We start from the raw sequence: 5,296 nt of genomic DNA, 5'->3' as shown, positions 1-5,296 counted from the left end.
GAAATTATCTTGATCCCATTGTAGACCCACATTGGCCCTAACTGTGTCAAATTCTACCTGTTTTGGAAACTGGCACTGGATCTAGTTTAGGGTACCCCCCTGTCCCCTACTAAAAAGCTCCTGGCTATGGTTGAAGCATTCATTGCTTCTTGTCAGTGGCTGCCTTTATTCCTGGTCCCAGTCTTCTTCTCCTTTCAACCCAGACCCCTCACCCCTGATCATAGTTTCCTAGGGCTTGGATCAGAATATTGCTTTGGCCTCACCAGAGTCCTTCTTTGCTCTGCTAGAAGCCTCCCTTGACCTTTGTTAGAGAATACCTTAGTCACACCTCCTTGCCTCCATCTGCCATGGTCACAGAACAGTCTGTGGTCCTAGCCCTGACTCCATGAGAGACTCCTTAAACTGTATTGAAGCCTCTGAAGCCCTATCAGGTAGCACATTAAGTAATTATAAAAACTTCACTGGACCCTGGTCAGAGTCTGCCCTTTGGGCTGCTTAGTGCTTTACTGGGCCCTAGTCAAACACTGCCTTAAGGCATAATTAAAGCCTTCCTTTTCCCTCATTGAATACACTCTCCTAGGTGCCTTTGAGAAACTCCCTCAGCTATGATAAGATACCTCTTTGGTGTTTCATAGTAGCATCCCTCTGTTCTAGTTGGACATCAACATATGTCAAGTCCTGGTGGCAGACTGCCTTTAGTCCACATCAAAGGCCTCCTCAGGATCCTTGGAGCCTCCTCCTGTCCTATTGGAACCTTCCTATGTGCCAGTCAGAAGCCCTTCATTGTCTTTTTCAGAGCATCTCTTCACCATGGGTGGAGACACCATGTATGGTATGTACATATTCGCACCTCATTGCAGTCTCTTGGGACAATGGTGGTAGAATGCTTTTGCATTATTTGCATCCTTCATCTGCCCTATGGAGACTACTCTAAGGTCCATTTGTGCCTTTGGCCTGCTTATGAGGTTTCCTGAAAACTTGAGAGGATAACACTTTGACCCTAGAAGCAAATTCCCTGAAACCTTGTTGAAACATTCCTCTGTTTTAGTGAGTGAGCTCCCTTAGCTCCAGAAAAAGCATTGTCCTTTGTTCCAGCTTTCTTTGAGCCTGGCAGGAGACAGACTTTTGTTCCAGCTGGATATTTCCTGTAGTTCCTGGTCAGACCCTCTTGCAACACTATTTAGAGAATGACTTTGTCTTACTCTCACTCTGACCTAGTCAGAGACCACCTTCAGCTCCACTAGCACCTTTCTGGGTCCCTTTGAAGCCATCAGCAGGCATGGCCTGAGATAACTCTAGGACTTCTTAAGAGCCTACCTGACCCTGGTCATATTCTGCCTTATGCATTGATTAGGGCTTTCTTTGGCCACTATTGGATCCTCCTTGGTCCCTGGTCAGAGACATTCCTCTGATTCCTTTAGAGACCCACCCCTTTATCCCTAATCATTGGCATACGCTAAACTCTTCAGAGAAAGGCCTTCAGACATCACCAGGAGATACACACAAACCACTGTATCCAGAATTTAGTCGTAGCTTTCCCTGGTTCTTGTCAGAGACCAGTTTTGTTCTTGGCCACACTCTCCCTCTGCCTTCATCAGAGACCACTTTGACCACTGTTTCCTAGAGATTTGGTTGAAGAACACCCTTGGAATCATCAGAGTCTTCCGTTTCCCTGCTGGAAGCATTCCTTCATCCTGCTCAGAGGATACCTTGATCACTCCTCACAGCTCCTCCCTTCCCTTGTCAGAGAACACTCTTGGACCCAGTCCTAACCCCATTAGAGTTTCCTAAAGTCTCTGTGAAACCTTCTCCAGGCCTGGTCAGTTACTTCAGAGATTTCTCTAGGCTCTCTTAAAAACTAGTCAAAGTCTGTCTTTGGGCCTGCTTAGAGACTCCTGGACTCTGTTCAGAGATTTCCTTCAGCTCATACAGTTCTGCCAAGGATCCACTTTAAGGATCCCTGACACCTTATTTGAGAACTTACATGGACCTAATAGTACCATTCCTCAGCTCTGGTTAGAAAAAGTATTAGTGCCCAGTCCTAACTTCTGTTGGACCTGGTAGGAGACTGCTCTTGGCCCCAGTCAGAAAGTACTCTAGGGCCTAGTCAACCCCCCCTCAGAAAATGGGTTGGTTGTATCAATCTGGTCTAGTCAAAGACTGCCCTTAACTCTATTGAAGCTTGTTTCTGTCTCTTTGAAGTATTCTTGGGTCTGATGAGAGGCTCCCCTAGGCCCACTTGAGAACCTCCCTTGACCCTTGGTAGAATGAATCTCCTACCCTGATTAGAGTTGCCCTCATCTCTGGTCAAGAGACTGCCTTTGTTCTTCATCTTAGTCTCATTCTCAGTGGCCAGGGGCATTGCATGGCTATAATGCTAGCCTTGTATGAATCTAGAATGCACCCTCTAGGCTATGGTTAAAGACTCCTTGGTTCCTGGCCCCAGTCTCCCCCTTCATTCATTTAAATAACCCTCAGCTTTCTGGGTCTTTGATTAGAGAATTGCCTCCACTCCCATCAGTCATCATTTGGCCCCGGTGGAAATCTCCTTTTTCCCTGGTCAGAGGACACCTTGATAAATTATTGAAGCTTTCCTATGCCTTTCTTCATAGACTCTGAGCTTATCAGAGTCTCCATCAATCCCTTTGATGCCTCACTCAGCCCTGATCAGAGACAACTGTATTAGGACCTCTTAAGAATATGCCCTGACCAGGAGGAAGGGCCTAGTCCCTACTCCAAATGACTTGACAGATTTTGGTAACCACTCCTGGAAGGCACCACCCTCCCTGTGGAGGGGGGAATGGGATGGGTAGCATGGTAGGGGGGCATGGGAGGCAGGGAGAGAGGGAGGCAGAGAAGGAGAGACAGAAAACTGGGATCAATATGTAAAATAAGAAAAAAATAAATTAAAAGAAGAATATGCCCTGACCCTGACCAGAGTATGCTGTTTGGCCCACTTGGAGCCTCCCAGGACCCTAGGCAAGGACTGACTTTTGCCCTCATGGAAGCCACCCTCTTCCCTCATTGGAAGCCTTCTTTTTTCTTGGTTGAAGCTTCCTGGGCCTAGGTCCCAGATCACCCATCTTCTTCCCAGAACTTTGTCTTTCCAAGTCAAAGATCCCCCTCAATATATTTTCAGGTTTCCTTAGTGGGAACATGGTCAGATACTACCATAATGACATCATTAGAGACATTCATCTGCCCCACTAGAGTCTCCTTCTGCTCCATTTGGAATCTTTCTCAGCTCTAGTTTCATAGGGGCCTCAGCCCTCTTAAGATGTCTTGCGAGAATTCACCCTCTGCCCTCTTAGGAAGCTCCCTGTGTTATGGTAACAGATTGAATTTGGTGCTAGTCACAGTCTTGAAAAGATCTGATTGAAGCATGGGAGGGAAGGAGAGAGGGAGGGAGAGGGAACTGGGATCGACATGTGAAATGAAAAAAAAAAAAAAAAAAAAAAAAAAAAAAGAAGAAGCCATCATTGACTCTGGTTAGCTGTCATCCTCTACCTGAGTAGGAGCTTTCATAGACACTGGTCTGAGTCTACCTGTACCTTGGTCACAGATGGGCTTTTTGAAGTATCAAAGCCTCCCACTTCTCTCACTGGAGACAGACCACTGTCACAAACCTCTAGAAATCACAGACATTTCCTTTGTTTCTCATAGCAGCCTCAGTTTGCCTTGGCTAGAGACATCTGTATAGCAGGTGCTGGTGGGAGATGTCCCTTGGGGCTCAGAGACATTGCCTGGCTCTCCTTGAGCTTGTCGTTGCCCTTTAAGAGTATATGTTTTTTGCAGACATAGATTTACCTAGGTTCTCTTAAGAGCTGTTGACTCAGTGAGAGAGAGAAAACATAGCCTGTTCTAGTCTGAGTACCTCTCAGCCCAGCTTGAGAAGAAACTGCTTCCCCCTATTTGCAGCTTTCACATATCTTCATTTGAAGTCATCTTTGTGCCCCTTTAGAGACATCCCTTGAGTCTGGTCAAAGTGTATCTTCAGCTATCCTGAAAGCCTCCCTGGACTCTAGTCAGAGATCGCCATAGTCAGAAATTCCCTCAGCCTTCCACTGTTTTTGTCAGAAAAATTCCTCAGTTCTAGTTAGAGACTTCTTTGACCTCTTGTCCCATATTCTTTCATGTCTGGTAGGAGAATGCTATTGATTTCTTTCAGAGAACTTTCTACACCTTGTCCAAGGCCTCCATCTGCACTGGAGAAAATCTTGGTCTTTCCCCCATACTGTGGTATAATTAGAGACTACCACCAGACCTACTGGAGCCCTATCTTGGCCCTCATTAGAAACTTAAACTTTGGTCAAAGTTTCCCTTGATTATGGTTAGAGACTACCATTTTGTCCTTGTCTAAACCTTCTCCTGTCTTTCTTGCTGACTACCCTAGGCTATGATTCGAGCTTCTTGGGGCTTTGTTAAGAGACTCCCCTGGGCCCCCATTAAAACCTTCCTTTGGACCTGATTGGAGGTCACATGCTGCCTTTGTCAGAGCTCCATTTAGTTCTGGTAAAATCTACCTGGGCCCTGCTCAGAGACTTCCTTCAGACCTCATTACAGCTTCCCTTGTCTTCTTTTGGAGGCCTCCCTTGGCCATGGTACCAACCACATCTTTCTGCCTTTGTTGAGAACCACTTTTGGCCTATGTGGGAGACCAACTGAAATCTCCTTAATAATGGATGGAACATCACCCTAGGTCTACATTGAGACCTGCCTTGGTCTTGACGGGAAACTGCTCTCATCCCTATTATAAACTTTGCATAGCCCTTGTTGAAGGTCTTTATCCACCACCCTCCTTTGGAGATGACCCTCTGTCCTTATCAGACCATCTCTTTGCATCGCTTATTTCTAGTTGCAGACTATTCTAATCCACTTTGAGATTAAGCATGAAGACCCCTCCCCTTGTCCCAAATTGTTATCTTCCTGGGCCCAGTCTCCTCAAACCCTCTTTCTGCCCTCATCAAAGAATACACTTGGCTTGCATGACAGACATCTCTGAACTCTGGTTGGAGCTTCCCTCATTCTTAGTTAGGACACTGCCCCAAGTCCCATTCAGAGACCTATGTTGACCCTGGTCTGAGACTACCTTTGGCTCTTGATTGACACAGTTTTTTTGTTCTTACCAGAAGCTACCCTAGACCTAGATCCATATGTCCTTGCTTCCATAATGATAGGACTAGATTTGGGAAATTATATACAGCTCAGGACTACTTGCCTAGGTAAGGTACCACCCCCAGTGGGCTGGGTCCTCCTATATCAATCATTAATCAAGAAATGTCTTACAAATGTTTCA

This window comes from Phodopus roborovskii, unplaced genomic scaffold, assembly GCF_943737965.1.
Source record: "Phodopus roborovskii unplaced genomic scaffold, PHOROB, whole genome shotgun sequence".
Taxonomy (NCBI): domain Eukaryota; kingdom Metazoa; phylum Chordata; class Mammalia; order Rodentia; family Cricetidae; genus Phodopus; species Phodopus roborovskii.
The sequence above is the reverse complement of the archived record's forward strand: the minus strand, read 5'-3'. Positions refer to the sequence as shown.